The sequence below is a fragment of the Chiloscyllium plagiosum genome, unplaced genomic scaffold, assembly GCF_037043375.1.
Source record: "Chiloscyllium plagiosum isolate Xiang-an unplaced genomic scaffold, Cpla_swu_hap1 HiC_scaffold_8, whole genome shotgun sequence".
In the NCBI taxonomy this organism is placed as follows: Eukaryota; Metazoa; Chordata; class Chondrichthyes; order Orectolobiformes; family Hemiscylliidae; genus Chiloscyllium; species Chiloscyllium plagiosum.
The window spans coordinates 55,269,237-55,291,352 of record NW_028270146.1 but is presented as its reverse complement, the minus strand read 5'-3'; the positions used below and the strand labels follow the sequence as shown (position 1 = coordinate 55,291,352).

General features: G+C 42.4%; 1 long non-coding RNA gene across 1 annotated transcript in view; it reads left to right on the top strand.

The window, feature by feature from the left end:
* The first annotated feature begins 1,621 nt into the window (after positions 1 to 1,621).
* Positions 1,622 to 22,116, top strand: part of LOC122553977 (uncharacterized) — a 36,943-nt gene continuing 16,448 nt past the window's right edge. The window contains exons 1-3 of the long non-coding RNA XR_015757760.1: positions 1,622 to 1,830; positions 2,001 to 2,084; positions 8,889 to 9,040. This is a non-coding gene — a long non-coding RNA (uncharacterized LOC122553977). The remainder of the gene's footprint in view (positions 1,831 to 2,000; positions 2,085 to 8,888; positions 9,041 to 22,116) is intronic.

Sequence of the window (22,116 nt, the reverse complement as noted above, 5' to 3'; positions counted from 1 at the left end):
AATTATGTTACTCTAAAAATATGTAACTCTCACAAATGTGGGATAGGGCCCACGCACCAAAAAAACAGCATTTGAACTCAACAATGTTTTCAAATGTCCCTACTGAGTTTTGATTTTTTTAATAACTTCGGCCCAACAAAAACACATTGACCCTCCAACACGGAGTGGGGTAGACACGGGGAGAATGTGCAAACACCACACAGACAGTTGCTGAAGGCTAGATTCAAACTCAGGTCCCTGGCACTGGGAGGCAGCAGTGCTAACCACTAAGCCACTGTTTCTCTGGCATGTGAGCCACATCCTGCCACTGTTTGCCTCTTCCTGCAAAATATAGGGACTGGCATTAATGTGGGAGGGACCTCCAGCTATCCAGCCTCTGAGGAGCGAGAGGGGATTGTCCACTGTTTCGGGGAGCGGAGGGAATCCACTGTCTGGGAGGGGAAGAGAGGACTGTCCACTATCTAGGGGGGTGATCGGGACTGTCCCCTCTGGTAGGGAGGGGACTGTCCACTGTTTGGGAGGGGATGGGGCTGTCCATTGCATGTGTGGGGGGCAGTGGGGATGTCCACCTCCTGGGATGGGAGAGATGACTGTCCACTGTCTGGGAGGGAGGGGGCTGTCCATTTTGTGCATGGGAGAGGATTTTCAATTCCTGTGAGGGAAAGGGCAGTCCACTGTCTGGGAGAGGCTGCCCACTGGCTGGAAGGGGGAGAATCTATCTGTTCTGTGTAAGGGAGAAGGCCTGTCCACTCTGTGTGAGGGGTGGGATCGTTCACTGTATGGTAGCAGGCCACCAGGACAGTGCCATGCATGTGCACATATGTGCAGTGCATCTGTGCAAAAATCAAGTGTTTCCAGAAACCAAGAAGTACAAACTCATTGACCTTTCGAATCAACTTGTTCAACTTGTTATGATACACTTGTGGAACAGGTGGGACCTGAACCCAGGCTTTCTGAGCCAGAAGGACTGACACGACCGCCATGCCATAAGACGAGACTCATGAACAGTCACCAATTACAATGATCCAAACATATAAGTCTAATAATGATCTGGGATCAAACAACCCGGTACACTAAATAACTATCTCATTACAGGATTTGGAGGTGTGCAACTGTGGGTCACCTTGGCTGGACTAGGCAAAGTTAATGTTGTGACTGCAGAAGTCACAGTGCTACACAGTTTAGGCTCTTAAACCACCACAATATAAGTAAGAAAGATTTCAATTGTCAACTATTTTTCCGAAGACAGTCCACTAACCAACTCAAGGCTATGCCTACATAAACAGATAAAGCTCGTGGCAATCTATCTTTGTTTTGTTACATTGAGCAGTAATCTTGTTAGCTGTATTTATAAACCTTGAACCACGCATAGCTGTCATCAGGCTTAATGTTATGCAATATTCCCAACACAGCTGTTTGTACCTGACACAGAAGAATATATTCGGTTGACTGAAAGAACATTACAGATTAAATATCAGTTGCATAACATTTTGAGCATACGCTGATCTCTTCCTGAAGTTAAATGTTTAGCCAGCGAAGTAAGGCAGATGGAATTTGGTCTTATTCTGAAGTGCATTGATAGTTTTTTTCAGTTCTTCAGTGGTTAGGTTTTGCATATAGTTCTGACTAATTTGTAAATTTTTGCCTGATAAGTGGGGTTTTATTCTGATTTTTTTGTTCATTTCTACGTTTACAGTTTTTAATTATTTGGCTTTCATTTGTACTCATTCACTTATACTCCATTTATAGTTAATTGTGTGTCTACTCCCCAATGCTGCTGGGCAAAAAATTACACAGAAGATTATTATAAAGAAGGTTAAAAGACATTGAGTAAGAATTATTCTCATCCACCCCAACCCCTGACACCACTAAAGCTGCATGCCGTCTGTGCTGCCTATTTACTCACTTGAGATAACTAACCATTTCTCCCCCATTTTCACCAGCACTAACAGTTGTGTCAGCTACTTTGAAATCTCTCAATCCCCTTCCTTTTCTCTCAGTTCAGAAAGAAAACAGCCCACCAAATGGTAGAAAGCATCAAGAATGGTGTGCTGCCCAATGTTCAAGTTCCACCTGCTCCAGAGGTAAGTAATAACATCTCTGAATAGGGGGTGGTTATAAAATATCTAGGAAGAATATTGAGGCTATAAAAAGGATACAGTACAGTCACTAAAATACTATCAGATATGAGAAAATGTTAGCAATGAATAAAGATTTGGCAAAAATAACATTATAGCAAGGCAGGATTGTTGTAAAAAGGTAGATAGAATCAGACCTTTTTCAGTAATTGAGGGGTCTTGATCAAGGAACCAAACAAGATCATATGCAAAACAGGGGCAGGAGAAATATCTGTCAGAGTTGTGAGGTTGTGGAGTTCATTTCAAAATTAATGTCTGTTAGTTCTCAAGACTGTATTTGATGAGTGAATAAATGATAAAGTTCTGTAGGGATTTGGGAATAAGACTGATAAAGGATTTATCTGTACAGAGAGTAAATGATCACAGACAGTTTTGTGGTGTAAGTTGTATGTACTTCCCTATGTTATGTTTTCATACATCACAAACCAACCTCATTAAATTTATGGCTAGTTTGAATTAATAACATTTCCAAATACAGTATGGTATTTATCATGATTATCAAGGACGTGTAAAAATGTTAAATATGTTTTCCTTACTGAACATGAAACTTCCATCAGAAATGGGTGGAAGAAATTAAGTGATGCATAAAGCACACAGAGTGAAACTTTTCTCACATCTTCAGTGAATAAGGTTGCACTGAGCCATGGAGGAGCTGTCCTCCTGGCCACAGTCTGATCTAAACGTTGCTGCACACTTGCACAGTTATTGGATTTTAAACCATTGTTACTGCATGAATTTCCCATCCTTAAGTTGGAGAGAGAAACGGTTAGCAAATATTAATTCGACTTAGTAGTCTAGGCCACTTAAATAAAGAGTTTGAAATTATACACCAACTTTTATAGTCCCCTTTCGGCAGAATGATAGTGTCCCTATATGGAAAGAGACAGTGCAAGATAGCCTTCTATGCTCACTTTGAGCAGAACTTCAGCGGAGAGGTAACACCAATTCCGACAAGTCCTGATGAACCTATCCCAACAGTCACTGCATCAGAGGTCAGATCAGTTTTCCTCCGTGTGAATCCAATGAAAGCGATGGGACCAGACGGAGTACCAGGCCGTGCACTCAGAGCATGCGTAGATCAATGGCAGAGGTCTTTTCGGACATCTTCACCCTCTCCCTGCAGCAGGCCACTGTCCCTGTCTGTTTCAAGAGGGCCAACATCATCCCTGTGCCTAAGAAGGCTCATGCAGCATGTCTCAATGACTACCACCCAGTGGCCGTAACTTTGGTGGTCATGAAGTGCTTTGAAAGACTGGTCATGGCATTAATCAACTCCAACCTCCCCACTACTCTTGACCCACTCCGATTTGCCTATCGGACAAATAGATCCAAATCAGATGCCATATCACTTGCCCTTCACTCCTCCCTAGAACATCTTGACACCAAGAACAGCTATGTAAGAATCCTACTCATTGACTACATTTCAGCCTTCAACACTATTATCCCCTCGAGACTGATTATTAAACTTAATAATCTCAGACTAAGCCCCACTTTTTGCAACTTGATCCTCAGTTTCCTGACCCACAGGCCACAATCAGTGAAGATTGGGGACAATATTTCATCCTCACCAGCACTCAACACTGGAGCCTCACAGGAGTGCATACTCAGCCCCTTACTGTACTCACTGTATACCCATGACTGTGTCGCCAAATACCAGACTAATGCCATTTATAAGTTTGCTGAAAACACCACCATTGTCGGTCAAATCTCAGATGACTACAGGAGGTGGAAGACCTGGAAAAATGGACCTAGCTCTCAATGCCAGCAAAACCAAGGAACTCATTATTGACTTTCAGCGGGATGTTACTCACGCCCCCCCCCCCACACATAAACAGCACAGAGGTGGAACAAGTGACCACCTGGGAGTGGTCATCCACAACAAGCTTTCATGGATTCTTCATGTGGATGTACTGGTTACAAAGGCCCAACAACGTCTCTTCTTCCTCAGGCAGCTGAGGAAATTTGGCATGACAGTGAATACATTTGCCAACTTGTATAGGTGCGCCATCGAGAGCATTCTGTCTGGATGTATCACTACCTGGTATGGCAACTGTACCATTCAAGATCGGAGATGGTTACAGAGAGTGATGAACTCAGCCCGGACAATCACGAAGGCCAACCTCCCATCTATAGAATCCATCTACCAGGCCTGCTGTCAAGGAAAGGCCGCCAGCATTCTTAAAGATCAATCTCACCCTGGCAATGTTTATCTACAACCTTTACTATCGGGGAGAAGATACAGAAGCTTGAACACACGCACCGGCCTGTTTCACAACAGTTTCTACCCTACTATTAGAATACTGAATGGACTCTCAAACCCTTAACATTCACCTGTACATGTGTTTTTGTTTTTGCTGCTGTTTATCTATTATTTACTTTCCCATGCTACTTAACTCTGTGATCTGCCTGTATTGCTCGCAAGACAAAGCTTTTCACTGTGCCTCTGTTCACGTGACAATAAATTCAATTCAATTTAAGCCAGAAGGCTAGGTTTCAAACCCCACATGCTCCAGAACGGGTTCATTAAAAAATTCATGACCTTGAATTGTATTGTGGTTCAGCAGAGGTTTAACTGCTTTTGTTAAAATCACAGTACTGAAGGTGAAGGATCAGCTGTCTCTAGGTTTATGTAGAAAAGGGTATCAAGAAGTCTTGACCCTGCTTGTAACATCTACCTCAGCTTATAGCAGGAATTGAACCAAATATTGGAAGCTTACACTTTTTGTTGTTTTTACGAATTAGGTTATGAAGGGAGCATTCCACTGATTGAGGAGTGCATGTACTGAAGGAAAGCCTTGGTTTGTCAGAACAAATTTTAAGTGCAGCATGTCTGCTGACAATCATATTCACATCAAACAATTTTCTGTCTCAGTTTATCACAATAGTTATACTTATTTTCACTTGCACATTTATGGCAAACTCTTGTAAAAAATATGCAGTGATTCACATCATTACTCATCAACGCAGAAAGTTGGGTGGGTCAGCCTTTTTTCTTGTGTGTGTATAAATATCTCTATGTGTCATCTTGGCCCAGTAACTTGCATGTAAATCGGATGGAAATAGTTTTTTTGTGCTGTGTGTGTCTCACAAGATTTAGCTGACCGCCATAGCTTTCAATGTATTCTCCAGCCTGACAACTTTCTTCTTAACTTTTGACACTGCATTCAGAATCAACCTTCACTCAGCCTTGTCTTTGTTTTTTTGCAATATCACAACTAAAGGAAAAACTGAATGACAGAAATGAGACAATGAGCTCAAAATATTTGATTTAGTAAATCAAAATTCAATCTGATGAAAGACCATTAAAAGATAGAACATCAATTCTTGTTTCTCCTTTCACAGATGTTATTTGAGATGCTTTTTCCAAATTTGCTATTTTTGGTTACTTTTAAATGTAAGCTTTGTTACAGTTCCTCCACACAATACATTGTAAATTCAAGGCTAATGAGAAAAAAAACATAGCCACTACAACTTGCAGTCAAATGATCACAATATAATTTAATAAATACATTTTCACAATGGTATTGCCACATTGGAATAAAACTGGTGTTGAGTCCTCTGCATTTCTGGCATCAACAGACTGACATCAGAAGCAGCTCATATGAAAGAATTTACAGCATGATTTATAAATAGCTCGAAGAGAAAATGCATGAGGTAAATCAATGATTATGTGCCTTATTCCTGCCCTGACCATTCATACAGGCCTTGAGGTTGTACTAAGTATTGCTGAAATTTTATGCATTTAACAATTGATTTTAAGCAAGCATAAAGTATTAACTTTAACATTTCATTATTCTCTATCGTAGTTAAATGATATTTCAATGTGATTAAACAGTGTTTAACTTGTCCTTGTGTTATGGAGAAAATGCAAAGTGGGACTAGGTAAATTACCCTTACAGAGAGCTTACATAAATACAACAGGCTCAGTGACCTCCTTCTGTGCTGTAATAGTTCTATAATTCTAGAGGAAAATACAGATGTTGTTAGAAATGTTTCAATTTATTCAATCATAGGATTTAACCATCATTGATTAGGCCTGCAAATATTGTCTAACCTTACATGCCCTGGGGAAGGTGGTGATGAGCTACCTTCTTGAACTGCTGCAGACTCCGTGGTCTGAGAACACATACAATGCTGTTATGAAGAGATTTCCAGGATTTTGACCAGTGACGCTGAAGGAACATAGAATCATAGAATCCCTACAGTATGGAAACAGGCCATTTGGCCCGACAAGTGCACACCGACCCTCTGAAAAGTAACCCACCCAGACCCATTCCACTGTCCTATTACTCTACATTTCCCCTAAATAATGCAGTTAACCTACACATCCCTGGACATTATGGGCAATTTAGCATGGCCAATTCACCTAAGCTGCACATTTTTGGATTGCGGGAGGAAACCGGAACACGTAGTGGAAACCCACGAAAACGCGGGTGGAATGTGCAAACTCCACACAGGTAGTCTCCTGAGGGTGGAATCGAAGGGATATATTTTCAAGCCAGGATGGTGAGTGGTTTGAAGGGGAACTTTCAAGTGGTGATGTTGCCATATATTTGTTGCCCTTGTCTTTCTAGATGGTAGAGGCCATGGGTTTGGAAGGTGCTGTCAGAGAAGACTTGGTCAACAGAAATCATATTATTATGATTCATGTTTATGTACCACTCTAATTTTATTTTATTTGTTGCCATTCTGTCTGCTCAAAATGGAAAACTTCCACTGAGCTTTATTAGCCTTATTGCCTCCCCTGTTAAATATAATCTGTATGTGACTAAACCCTATCCCAAACCTGAAGGGCTTTTGCCCGAAACGTCGATTTCGAAGCTCCTTGGATGCTGCCTGAACTACTGTGCTCTTCCAGCACCACTAATCCAGAATCGTTGCACCATCCCTGTCTATTTTCCCTTTGTGCTTTGAACTAATACAGTCCCTTTGTTATTAGACTTGCAGTAATCTGAGGCACAAATTACCAGACCTACTGTTTTTAACTCTTTCGCATAATTTTTTTGTAGCTTTCTTCACTTCTTTGTCTTTTTGAACATTCTCTACAAGGTACTCCCAATCCACAGGCAACCATTTCAGATAATCCTCAGGCTATCTCTTCCTCTTGGATTGTCCTGTCAAAGAATTTTATGGTTATGCTGTGGAAGAACACACTGTGTATCTTGCTGAGATTTAGTTTACCAATGAAAACCTATTTCTCTTCACTGAGGTCCGTTTTTAATTCTACTTTCTTCTTCACCAAGTTTTATGATATGAGACTGTGACTATAATTTCCAAATTTCCGATGCTGATGACCATGAGCTGACAACATGTAAGAGATCAATTTCCTCCTCTTTTTCTCAGTAATTGATGTATTGTGTTACATTCTTCAGTTGATCCATATACTCTCCACTTGCCTCTAAATATCATACTTAGTTGCTGCTAGAGAAATGGTTGTTTGACAGAAAACTAACCCATAATGTGAAATGACTGAAAGATTAAGTTATACTTTGAGCAATATACAAATGTCCTGATGAAATTCAAAGTCTTATCACAGCAACAGATCAAAAAAGAGTAGATCAAGGTGCTGCTGGAGATGATCACTGACACTCCATTTTAACTTCTCGTACGTGTGAAAACTAGGCCAGGAAACAGTTAAGATGGAGCAGGGAATTTTCAACTCCATTCTCACTCCAATCTGATTAGTTTCCTTTTAAAATGTCTGTCCTCTTCTTTCTGGAGTGGAGTTGAAGTCATTCTGATTCAGGCCATGGAGTTGCTTTGTGTATCTATTTATAAACTTTAAGCATTAAAGTACCTCAGTCATCGAAAAGAAATGGGAAGAAGCTCCTTTTAGATTTACATTAATTTTGTGATTAGACATGGTGGAAAAGGGAAATTGAAACCTACCAACAGCATGTCATTTAAATGAAGTTGGCTGGTATGCAGGCTGGTAGGCAGCAGGGAGAAAGGCAGCAAGGCAGACAGACAACAGACAGACAGGCAAACAGCAGGCTGGCAGACAGACAGCAGACTGGTAGACAGGAAGCTGGCAGACAGCAGACTGGTAGACAGGAAGCTGGCAGACAGCAGGATGGTAGACAGGAAGCTGGCAGACAGCAGACTGGTAGACAGGAAGCTGGTAGTCAGCAGTCTGGTAGACAGGAAGCTGGTAGTCAGCAGACTGGTAGACAGGAAGCTGGCAGACAGCAGACTGGTAGACAGGAAGCTGGCAGACAGCAGACTGGTAGACAGGAAGCTGGCAGACAGCAGGATGGTAGACAGGAAGCTGGCAGACAGCAGTCTGGTAGACAGGAAGCTGGTAGTCAGCAGGATGGTAGACAGGAAGCTGGCAGACAGCAGTCTGGTAGATAACAAGCTGGTAGACAGATGGCACTACAAGCTTTCTTTTTTTACAAGCTCAATAAACAATAAAGAATAAACAAAGAACTTCAAAATAAACTCCTCCTTAATGCAAAGACACCAACAAAAATCAGTCTCCTCTTCTCTTTAAAGGGCTGGGCCCTTCATTCCACACTGATCCAGCTCCCTCAGAGCCAGCTCTCAGAGTGAACAGAACTCATAACACTCCTACTTTTTGCTTCTTCAGAACCTTTGACACTCCTGATTTTTTTTTCATTTTTTTCTCATATACTACTGCCTAACTGCAGTAGTGCTTATTTTTCCGCAGCACCCATGTTGTGTGTGTGCAGAGTGAGACAAAGCAAAAGACACAAGTTGTATAAATCTTTATTCAATTTTCACCACCAGGAAGAAAGAAATCACCCAAGTGGCCAGTGACAAGCAGTGCCCTTCACACCAAAGGGCAATGCTGTGTGATCAAACAGTAAAGGAATTACAAGCTTTCTATATGGTGGCTCAAGGGAATCTCCGATAATTGGTTCATGAGGAGGATCTTGGCGGTAAGTCAATGTGATCGATTTAGTCTTTTGATCATCCCAGGACTCTTGGAAATAGGCAGTAAAACATTTGGAAACAGTCTCAAAGCAGATTGAAAGAATGTAGGTGAAGGAAGGGTCAAAAAGACCAGGATTAGTGGCAAGCTAATGGCTCTTGTGAGACAGTGGAATGTAGATGGCTTGGATGTCATAACCTCCTGGATGGATATACAGTATATAACATCAGTGCTATACAATGTGAGTGCACTATTTCACTGCTGCTTTTACCCTCATGCTGATATTAAGGCAGGTTTTGTGCAGCTAGCTGACAGATGATTTAGTTTAATTTAGACATTAAAAAGGATATTTATTGTGCAAATCAAAAAGTGAAGAGCAACAAACAAATGAGATGGACCTCTCACCCTAAACCTATGCCCTCTAGTTCTGGACTCCCCGACCCCAGGGAAAAGACTTTGTCTATTTATCCTATCAATGACCTTTATGATTTTATAAACCTCTATAAGGTCACCCCTCAGCCTCTGACGCTCCAGGGAAAATAGGCCAGAACTATTCAGCCTCTCCCTATGGCTCAAATCCTCCAACCCTGGCAACATCCTTGTAAATCTTTTCTGAACCCTTTCAAGTTTCACAACATCCTTCTGATAGGAAAGAGGCCATAATTGCATGCAATATTCCAACAGTGGCCTAAACCAATGTCTTGCACAGCCGCAACATGACCTCCCAACTCCTGTACTCAATACTCTCCCCAATAAAGGAAATTATACCAAACGCCTTCTTCACTATCCTATCTACCTGTGACTCTACTTTCAAAGAGCTATGAACCTGCACTCCAAGGTCTCTTTGTTCAGCAACACTCCCTAGGACCTTACCATGAAGTGTATAAGTCCTGCTAAGATTTGCTTTTCCAAAATACAGCCCCTTGCATTTATCTAAATTAAACTCCATTTCCCACTTTCCAGCCCATTGGCCTATCTGATCAAGATCACGTTATACACTGAGGTAACCTTCTTTGCTCTCCTACTGCCCCCTTGACCATGACCCCACCCCCCACCACCAAACCATCATCTCCCAGATCGTCCATAACCTCATCACCTCGGGGGATCTCCCATCCACCGCCTCCAACCTCAGAGTCCCACAAACCCGCACCTCCCGCTTCTACCTCCTGCCCAAAATCCACAAATCTGACTGCCCCGGCCGACCCATTGTCTCCGCCTGCTCCTGCCCCACCGAACTCATCTCCGCATACCTTGACACCGTCCTGTCCCCCTTAGTCCAAGAACTCCCCACCTACGTTCGGGACACCAACCATGCCCTCCACCTGCTCCATGATTTTCGCTAGCCCGGTCACCAACGCCTTATTTTCACCATGGACATCCAGTCCCTGTACACCTCCATCCCCCATCACGAAGGACTCAAAGCCCTCCGCTTCTTTCTTTCCCGCCGTACCGACCAGTACCCTTCCACAGACACCCTCCTTCGACTGACTGAACTGGTCCTCACCCTGAACAACTTCTCTTTCCAATCCTCCCACTTCCTCCAAACGAAAGGAGTAGCCATGGGCACCCGCATGGGCCCCAGCTATGCCTGCCTCTTCGTAGGGTATGTGGAACAATCCATCTTCCGCAACTACACTGGCCCCACCCCCTACCTTTTCCTCCGCTACATTGATGACTGTATCGGCGCCGCCTCGAGCTCCCACGAGGAGGTTGAACAGTTCATCCACTTCACCAACACCTTCCACCCCGACCTCAAATTCACCTGGACAGTCTCAGATTCCTCCCTCCCCTTCCTCGACCTTTCTATTTCTATCTCAGGCGACCGAATCAACACGGACATCTACTACAAACCAACCGACTCCCACAGCTACCTGGACTACACCTCCTCCCATCCTGCCCCCTGTAAAAACGCCATCGCATTCTCCCAATTCCTTCGACTCCGCCGCATCTGCTCCCAGGAGGACCAGTTCCAAAAACGCCCATCCCAGATGGCCTCCTTCTTCAAGGACCGCAATTTCCCCCCCGACGTGGTCGACGATGCCCTCCACCGCATCTCTTCCACTTCCCGATCCTCCGCCCTTGAACCCCGCCCCTCCAACCGCCACCAGGACAGAACCCCACTGGTCCTCACCTACCACCCCACTAACCTCCATGTACAGCGCATCATCCGCCGCCATTTCCGCCACCTCCAAACGGACCCCACCACCAAGGATATATTTCCCTCCCCTCCCCTATCAGCATTCCGTAAAGACCACTCCCTCTGTGACTCCCTCGTCAGATCCACACCCCCCACCAACCCAACCTCCACTCCCGGCACCTTCCCCTGCAACCGCAGGAGGTGCAAGACTTGCGCCCACACCTCCCCCCTCACCTCCCTCCAAGGCCCCAAAGGAAACTTCCATATCCGCCACAGATTCACCTGTACCTCCACACATATCATCTATTGCATCCTTTGCACCCGATGTGGCCCCCTCTATATTGGGGAGACAGGCCGCCTACTTGCGGAGCGTTTCAGAGAACACCTCTGGGACACCCGGACCAACCAACCCAACCACCCTGTAGCTCAACATTTCAATTCCCCCTCCCACTCCACCAAGGATATGCAGGTCTTTGGACTCCTCCATCGTCAGACCACAGCGAAACGACGGCTGGAGGAAGAATGCCTCATCTTCCGCCTAGGAACCCTTCAACCACAAGGGATGAACTCAGATTTCACCAGTTTCCTCATTTCCCCTCCCCCCAGCCTGTCTCAGTCAAATCCATCAAATTCAGCACCGCCTTCCTAACCTGCAATCTTCTTCCCGACCTCTCCGCCCCCACCCCAGTCTGACCTATCACCCTCACCTTGACCTCTTTCCACCTATCACATTTCCGACGCCCCTCCCCGAAGTCCCTCCTCCCTATCTTTTATCTTAGCCTGCTGGACCAACTTTCCTCATTCCTGAAGAAGGGCTAATGCCCGAAACGTCGATTCTCCTGTTCCCTGGATGCTGCCTGACCTGCTGCGCTTTTCCAGCAACACATTTCCATCTCTTCTTTGCTGTCCACTACACCTCCAATTTTGATGTTATCTGCAAACTTACTAATTATACCTCCTATGTTAATATCCAACTCATTTGTATAAATGATGAAAAGCATTGGCCCAGCACTAATTCTTGTGGCACCCCACTGGTCACAGGCCTCCAGTCTGAAAAGCAACCATCCACCACCACCCTCTGTCTTTTACCTTTGAGTCATCTCTATACCCAAATGGCTAGTTCTCCCTGTATTCCATGAGATCTACGAGGAGAAAGTGAGGTCTGCAGATGCTGGAGATCAAAGTTGAAACTTTATTGCTGGAACAGCACAGCAGGTCAGGCAGCATCCAGGGAATAGGAGATTCGACGTTTCGGGCACAGGCCTGAAGAAGGGCCTGTGCCCGAAACGTCGAATCTCCTGTTCCCTGGATGCTGCCTGACCTGCTGTGCTGTTCCAGCAATAAAGTTTCAACTTCCATGAGATCTAACCTTGCTAACCAGTCTCCCATGGGGAACCTTGTTGAATGCTTTACTGAAGTCTATATAGATCATGTCCACCGCTCTGCCCTCATCAATCCTCTTTGTTACTTCTTTCAAAAACTCAATCAAGTTCGTGAAACATGATTTCCCAAGCACAAAGCCAAGTTGACTGTCCCTAATCAGTCCTTGCCTTTTTAAATACATGTAAATCCTGTCCCCCAGGTTTCGCTTCAACAACTTGCCCAACACTGACATCAGGCTCACCGGTGTATAGTTCCCTGGTTTGTCCTTACCATCTTTCATAAACAGTGGCACCACGTTAGCCAACCTCCAGTCTTCCACACCTCACCTGTGACTATCGATGATACAAATATCTCAGCAAGGAGCCCATAATCTCTTCCCTAACATCCCACAGAGTTCTAGGATACACCTGATCGGGTCCTGGGGATTTATTTACACTTATTCTTTTCAAGACATCCAGCACTACCTCCTCAGTAATATGGACATTTTTCAAGATGTCATCATCTATTTCTCCACATTCCATATCTTCCATGTCCTTCTCCATAGTAAACACTAATACTCGTTTAGTATCTCCCCCATCTCCTGCAGCTCCACACATAGGCCACTTTGATGATCTTTGAGGGGCCCTTTTCTCTCCCGAGTTACCCTTTTGTCCTTTATGTATTTATAAAATCCCTTTGGATTCTCCTCAACTCTATTTGCCAAAGCTATCTCATGCCCCCTTTTTGCCCTTCTGATTTCCCTCTTAAGTATATTTTATACACTTCTAAGGATTCACTTGATCTATCCTGTCTATATCTGACATATGTTTCTTTCTTCTTCTTATCCAAAACCTCAATTTCTTTAGTCATCCAGCTTTCCCTACATGTTACAGCCTTTCCTTTCACCCTAACAGGAATATACTGTCTCTAGATTCTCGTTATCTCATTTCTGAAGGCTTCCCATTTTCCAGCCATCCCTTTATCTGCGAACATCTGCCCCCAAATCAGGTTTTGAAAGTTCTCGCCTAATACCGTCAAAATTAGCCTTCCTCCAAATTAGAACTTCAACTTTTAGATCTTGTCTATCCTTTTCCATCACTATTTTTAAACTAATGGAATTAGGGTCACTGGCCCCAAAGTGCTCACCCACTGACACCTCAGTCACCTGCCCTGCCTTATTTCCCAAGAGTAGGTCAGGTTTTGCACCTTCTCTAGTAGGTACATCCACATACTGAATCAGAAATTTTTCTTGTACACACTTAACAAATTCCTCTCCATCTAAACCTTTAACACTACGGCAATCCTAGTCCATGTTTGAAAAGTTAAAATTCCCTACCATAACTACCCTATTTTTCTTACCAATAACTTAAATCTCCTTACAAATTTGTTTCTCAATTTCCCTCTGACTATTGGGAGGTCTATACTACAATTCCAATTAGGTGATCATCCCTTTCTTATTTCTCAGTTCCACCCAAATAACTTCCCTGGATGTATTTCTGGGAATATCCTCCCTCAGCACAGCTGTAATGCTATCCCTTATCAAAAACGCCACTCCCCCTCCTCTCTTGCCTCCCTTTCTATCCTTCCTGTAGTATTTGTATTCTGGAACATTAAGCTGCCAGTCCTGCCCATCCCTGAGCCATGTTTCCGTAATTGCCATGATATCCCAGTCCCATGTTCCTTCCCATGCGCTGAGTTCATCTGCCTCCCCTGTTAGGCTCCTTGCATTGAAGTAAATACAGTTTAGTTTATCAGTCCTATCTTGTCCTCTGCTTTGTTCCTGACTGTTTGACTCGCTCCTTTCCGCAACTGTACCAGTCTCAGATTGATCTTTTTCCTTACTATTTCCCCGGTCCACTCCCCCATCACCACCTTTCTAATTTAAGTCCTCCCGTGCAGCTCTAGCAAAGCGTGGGCAGCACGGTGGTAGTGGGCAGCACGGTGGCACAGTGGTTAGCACTGCTGCCTCACAGCGCCAGAGACCCGGGTTCAATTCCCGACTCAGGCGACTGACTGTGTGGAGTTTGCACGTTCTCCCCGTGTCTGCGTGGGTTTCCTCCGGGTGCTCTGGTTTCCTCCCACAATCCAAAAATGTGCGGGTCAGGTGAATTGGCCATGCTAAATTGCCCGTAGTGTTAGGTTAAAGGGGTAAATGTAGGGGTATGGGTGGGTTGCGCTTTGGCGGGTCGGTGTGGACTTGTTGGGCCGAAGGGCCTGTTTCCACACTGTAAGTAATCTAATCTAATCTAACAAAATTTCCCTGCCAGTGTATTAGGCCACTTCCAATTCAGGTGCAATCTGCCATTCTTGTACAGGTCACTTCTACCCCAGGTGAGATTCCAATGATCCATAAATGTGAACCCTTCTCCTCTTCACCAACTCCTCAGCCACCCATACACCAGCTCTATCCTCCTATTCTTACCCTCATTAGCTCATAGCACCGGGAGCAATCCCAATATTACTACCTTTAAGGACCTCTTTTTTAAATTCCTGCTTTACTTTCTATGTTCTCCCTTCAGAATCTCATCCTTTTCCCTTCCTGGGACTAATGTCTTTGTTATTCATTCAAAGAGTATTCAGTGTATGAAATGAAGTACTGGATTGATGAGCAAAGGCAACATCTTTGGAGTTAGTAAAAGGTTGTCTTCAATGTAGATTTTAGATTACATTGGCTAGTTGTCCAAAACTGTGCAGGTGGTGCATTTGATCCGGTTATAATGCATCAAAAAGATCAGCATAGGGCTGCTTTTGATTGCTATCTAGTGCTTCCTATGCAAAAGTTCTTGTGTTTACACATCACATGAGATTGTGATACACATCACAGTTAAATAGCTTGCTTGCTCTCAACTCTTGCACAAAAATTAGTTGCTTTGAAAAACAACCCTTACATAAAACTTTTAAGAAAAGATTTTAAGAAACAAATTGGCAGCAATCATTTGTCAAGGAAATGCTTCAATGTTTGCATTTGCTATTAAACTAGATTTTGACTCAGCATTACTATTGTTCTGAAGTATAAACTTTTACCATAGTCAGTGGTATTAGTGAAACTGAACACATTGTGAATTAAAACTACTTCCTTGTGCTCAAAGAACACACAACCCCACCTTGTTAGTTCATTCATATCCTCAGGGTTTCATTCATTGCCTGTCTTGAGTCTGTTCAATATCAATAGTGGTCATTTTTTCAGTTCAAAATGCTACCTCCGATTCATCTTCAAAGAGATTTTCTTTGTTGATTAGCTGACATAATTGAAATTGCTCTGTTGTTACAATCTTAAACTTATGAAAACTGAGGCTTTCAATGCAAGATTTTGTAACTATCACTTTAAAATATCAACAAACCATAAATCTGTTTGAAGTAGACAAAAATGTAGACAAAAATAGGGGATGATATCCTTCAATATATGTCCTTAACAAGACTAGCGATTTCTCACAGTCAGCAAGGCAAAGTTGTGTAAATGAGTTAATGAGCCAGAAAGATATACTGAGGAGACTCCTAGGTATGTATATACACCATAGAACTATTGAATACAACCTTCGCAACAATGACTGTCAATCGATCATTCATTGCATTATGAATGATTCATAATGAAACCTATGTTATGAGGTGCACAAAGTACTTTTTGTTACTGTAGAAAGCACATATACTAACAGCCTTCTGTGCATCCTAATGCTTATTAGAACTTGATAAAACACATGTAGACCTGGAGGCAACTGCAATTTCATAACAAAGACTTCCATTTGTATAATATGTTTTGAACCCTAAAGTGCTTCACGATGAATTATATACCTTAGAAGTGCGATCACAGTTGTACTAAGACATTCCGACATAGATCATTCAGCCCACCGAGTATACTCCACCATTCAATAAGATCATGGCTGATCTGATTACTCCATTTTCCCCATAATGTAGGAAACACAACAAACTCCTATGAACAGCTTTTGATAATAACCAGATATCTGTTTTTGTGATGTTGTTTCGGGGATAAATATTTATTGGATACTGGGGATAATTTTCCTGCTTTTCTTTGAAACAGTATCATGGGATCTTTTATATTCACTTGAGGGATCAGACAGAGCCTTGGTTTATTGCTTCCATCTGATAGGCAGCCTGTCCAGTATCACGTACAGCACCCTTGGTACTACATGGAAGGGTCAGCCTAGAGTTCTGTGCTCAAATCCACGATTAGAGAGAGAACCTGAAATCTTTTTGACTCAGACGGAAAAAGTGAAACTTCAGTTGTGAGGATAGATTGAAGAAATTGGGATTGGTCCCCCTGGAGAAATAACGCTGGGGGGAGATTTGATAGAAGTTCTCAAAATCATAAGTGGCTGGAGATAGGGAGCAGCTATTCTTGCTTGTTAAAAAAAGAACAAGAGACCATTGATGTAAAGTGATGTGCAAAAGAATAAGAATGATATGAAAAAAAAACTTTTACACAGCAAGTGGTTAGGGAATGAAATGCACTGGCCTGGAAGTGTGGTTGAAGTATTCAATAGGGCATTGGACGATTATTTGGATAGAAATTGTGTGCAGAGATATGGGGGAAAGGCAGGACAATGACACTAGGTAACAAAATAGGAGAGGTATGGTGGGTCAGTGGTTAGCACTGCTGCCTCCCAGCACCAGGAAGCTGGGGTTCAATTCCACCCTCAGGCCTGTGTAGAGTTTGCACATTCTCCCTGTGGCTGTGTGGGTGTGCTCTGGTGTCTTCCCACAGTCCAAACATGTGCAGCTTAGGTGGATTGGCCATGCTAAATTGCCCATAGTGTGCATGGCAGGTAGATTAGCCATGGGAAATGCAGCGTTACAAGGATAGGATAGGGGGTGGTTCTGGGTGGAATGCTCTTCACAGGGTTGGTGCGGATTCAATGTGCCGAATGCCCTGCTTCTGTACAGTAGGGATTCTCTTATTCTAACTGCTGCAGGCACAGTGGGTCAAATGGCCTCATTCTGTGCCGTAACCGTTGTGTGATTCTGTGAGTGGTACCAAGCAAACTACAGCTGGCACTATCGGAAAAAAGTCTGTAATTACTCTGGATACCTTGAATATTTAACTTTTCCTTTGTATCCAAAGTTAATAGAGGTCCAGTCCTTCTCACTGTCTTTGTTCCTTGCTCACTCTGTCCCTGTTTCAAGCAGGGACTAATCTTCTTGAAAAATCTAGAAAATCTAGGTCATAGAATTTGGGTCTGAGTTGACTTTCCATGCACAGTACAATGGTTGCCTTGTTTCCCAAGGAGAGAGGACATCATTTATGTGGCACGGGAGGACTTGATCTTCCTGAGAAAGAGAGGAAAAGGAGAGGAGGCAGAGCAACAGAGCTAGTGAGGCTCTGAGAGTTGTCAATTGAAGTAGAAAACATACAAAATAGAAAGGCGATAGAAAATTTCCTGCTGATCGAAGAGGGAAAAATAACAATAAGATTCACCCATGGGCTCACACCAGTCTTGTTTTTTTAGAACAGAAGAACTACTCATACAGCAGTAGTTCTTCTGTACTTTACAATTTTACATATGTAATGATACAATCAGCACCATGTTTGCCTTCCATAACTATTTTCATTTATAAATGTTCTAATCTCTAACAGGTTTATCTTTCTGGGCACCCTAGGCGAATATAGTAAATAGTGGAATAAATGATTTGACACTGACAGCACCTTAAGCACTGAGAAGTTTCAAAGGCAACTTTATTTCAAACCACCATTCCAAATTTTGCTGTAACAATATGAGCTCTTCAATGGAATTTAATATTTTATATGAGTTACAATCGGGTAAAATAATAGTTTTTACTCTGAGCTATCATGAACTTACTTCCTCTGACAAAACAATAATAGGTTTAAAACAGTGATAATGAAATAAATTTGGAGAATGTTGGAAATTTGTAATAAATGAAATCTCCTGTGAATGCACACACATCTGAAACAAGAAGATCAGTCAATTTTCTAGATGGATACCCTTTGTAAGATTTAAATGATAAATTTTATAGGAATGGTCAAAACACAAGGATCACAGGAAAACAGCCAGTCATAAAGGTGGTTTGAACTTCTTCAGACCTTAGCTATGTCAGCCTATTATCCTAATACCCTCTCTTCTGCACAGCCACCTTGCTTCTATTTTCAAACTGTTTCATTCACTTTTTATCTAATCTATTTCCATACAAAGATTGAGGTAATCTTTCAGGTTTAAAATAATCAGGTAAAATGAAACTTAATCCTCTTCATAACAGTTGTCAGTTTATCTGCTCCACATTCTTCACCTATTGTTATTTCGCTCTCCTACTATTCAGTCTTATCAAGTGCATTCTTGCCTTCCTGTTTCTGTTCTGATAAAGGGTCTCCACTCTTTCACTTTTTTACTTTTCAAATGCTGATTGCTTCATTGCAGAATTCATTGTTATCATAGGCTTTAAAATGTAATTGTTTCCCCATTATTCTGTTGTCTCCTGAGATGTTGACTCATACTTGGATATGGTTCCATTGATGCATGCTGCTATCTGAACCCCTCACATAACCTTTATCATTCATCCCAGACAGCCGACTATGACTCTTTGTGCTTGATTTATTTGCCTACTTACTGTTCTTTCAACACAAAGGATAAAACGAAAGGCTGATCATTAAAAAAATGAGTTCAGCTGCATGTCTACTGCAGCCAGAATACAAACAGCTGTTAAGGAACTTTGCTGCCCACAGTGCTCACACATGATGTGGTGCAGCCTCACTTGCCAACAGAAAGAACCTGGCAATTTCTGCCTTGTATGGCTATGTACAACATGCTAGACCCAGTAGGCAATGGGGAGGGTTGCAATGCCAAAACTGTCAGCACATCCTTATTAGTCGCAGATAATGTCAGATAATTTAACTGGCACATGAGGATGACTCATTAAAAATGTACCTAATATGTAATCAAGCAGTAGAAAGCCCAACCGCAATTCTATACACTTTAATCACTCAATTTTATACTTGCTATGGGAATAATAACATCAACTTGGAAATGGTGCATGAGTCTTTCCAATACTCTGATGCCTAAAATATTCCACAGTGAATCACTACTATATTCAAATATATAGAATGGCTATATATTATACAGGATAAACAAGCAGTTAAAAGCCAATCATTTTGTAGTAGGTCAGCACAGAGACTTACTTCAAGCAGCATTTGTGTTACCAATGGACATAAAGTTATTCTGTAATTGTGAGGGGAAGTCAGTTACAATTGCATTGCTTGCCTGCACATAAGCACACGCAACAAGTAATCTAATTTAAATGCTTGAAATATGCTTCCTGTTTATTTCCCAGAACTACAACAACATCTATATTTATCTCTTTAACCAAGTAAAATGTCCAAGACACTTTACAGCTGTAATCAAAGGTAGATTTTGCCTGAAAGAAAGAAGGTGACATAGAAAAGGGGAAGGTATAGTTAAGGGAATTCTAAAGTTTAGAACCTAGCACAGCCTCTAGAGGTTAACCATAACAACCAGGATGCTTAAGTGGCCAGAATTAGATGAGCTTGGATATCTCAGAAGGTCTGGAGAAAATTGCAAAGATAGGAATAAGTGAGGTTATAGAGGGATTTGAAATTTAAAGGTTGAGAATTTTCAAATTAAGACTATCCTTCACAGTATAATCTTGGCTAATGAGCACAGGGAGCGATATGGGAACAGGACTTGGTACGAGTTAAAGCACACAGCAGATCTTTGGATGACCCCAAGTTTATGAAGAACAGAATGTGGGCAATCAGTCAGTAATGCATTGGAATAATTAGGTTGAGAGCTAATAGAAAAATGGATGAGCGATTCAAGAGGAAATGAGCTGAGGCAGGGGTGAAGTCAGTTAATATTACAGAATTTGAAATAGGGGGTCTTATGGAGTATGTGGTGGGCATGTCATCTTGGGATCAAGTAAAGTACCAAGATTACAAACAAAATGGTTTAGTCTCAAAATGTTGACAGGGAGTGGAATGGAGTCGGCCACTCGGGAACAGAATTTGGACTGGAGAATGGACAATGGTTTCGAACTTTCTATTTTTGAAATGCTGAAAATCTCTGGTGATCCAGTACCAGCTGTTGGCAAATCTGTCTGATAATTTAGCATGAACAGAAGAGTCAAAAAAGGTAATGATGAGATCGAGGTCTGTATCATCAGCATACAGTTTTTAAAATTCACTCAAATGATGTGGGCATTATTGGCTGGGCAGAATTGTCAAGTGAGCCCTTAAAAGTCTACCATATTGATGTGGGTTTGAACTCACATGTAGGCCAAACATATAAGGATGTCAGATTTCCTGCCCTAAAGGAGGTTAGTGAACCTGGTGATTTTAAAAAAAATTACATGCTTATTATTGGACTAGTATTTTTATTCCAGATTTTTATTGAATTCAACCTTCACCATCTGCCACAGTGGGATTCAAATCCATGTCCCCAGCACATGCAGCCTGAGGTTTTGGATTAGTAGGCCAGTGACATTATTAGTACACTACAGCATAAGTGAAAACCACGTGTAAAATCTCATGCCGTATTTTCGGATGATGTCTCCAAGGAACAACATGAAGATGAGAATTAGGAGCAGACCAAGCATAGATCTGAGGAGAATACAGAGGCTAAAAAGTGTAGGAATGGAATGGGATGAAAAACCAATCTTACTTTGTCTATGATTAGAATGGAACCAAGTGAGATTTGTCATCCCAGCTGGAAGACAGTGAAGGTATTGGGAGGTACTGTGAGCCAGCAGGAATGAAAAAGAGAGAATTTATGGAAGTATGAGTTCAGGACTAATACAGAAGAGAACTTCACAGGAAGCTTGACCCAGTGGGCTTCTGAAAATCACAGAAATGAAAAGGTGAGGGTCTGTTGAAGTGTCCCAACAGAAATCAAATTATCTCAATCTTAGTGATGGAAGGGACAGGGAAAAGGGATTTAAGAAGAATGTTTGAAATAGAGCAAAGAAGCCAAGAGTTATCTTTACATACCAGGTTGATGCTGAAGTAATGAGCAGCTTAGCAGAAGGAAGTAGGATCTGATGGGGTTTTTTTGTAGTTTAGTGCAGGTTGCCGAAACCAACTCTCCAGCATATCCTTTCACGTTGAGATGGATGTGGATAGAGGACAGTGATAATGAAGTAATCAGAGTTAGCTCTTTCTGTAATTTATTTAACAGAATTAGTAAGGCCTTGTGAGATGGCAAGGTCGGGGGGGTGGCCATGGGAATTTGAAGGAAGCCAAGCATTGATCTGAAAGGTGAACACAGGATGGAGGGACTTAGGCTGGATAACAGGTCAGTGAATTCAGAAGATGAAGAGCAAGATGAGATGAAGATTGAAATCATTGGGTGAAGAGTCTGTGGGAGAAAAGTAGTGAAGTTCATTTGGTAATAAAACTTGAGAGAGCAATAGTTCAGTGAAATTTGAGGGGTGCAGCTGGAGTCATGATAGCAGCTTTTAAAAGCCATTGATCATTTTGCTTGAAGTCTTATATTGGGGGCAAATTTCAGAAGCTAAGAGCCAGAATTTGTGACTTGTAATCCAAAACCTCAGGCTGCATGTGCTGGGGACATGGATTTGAATCCCACTGTGGCAGATGGTGAAGG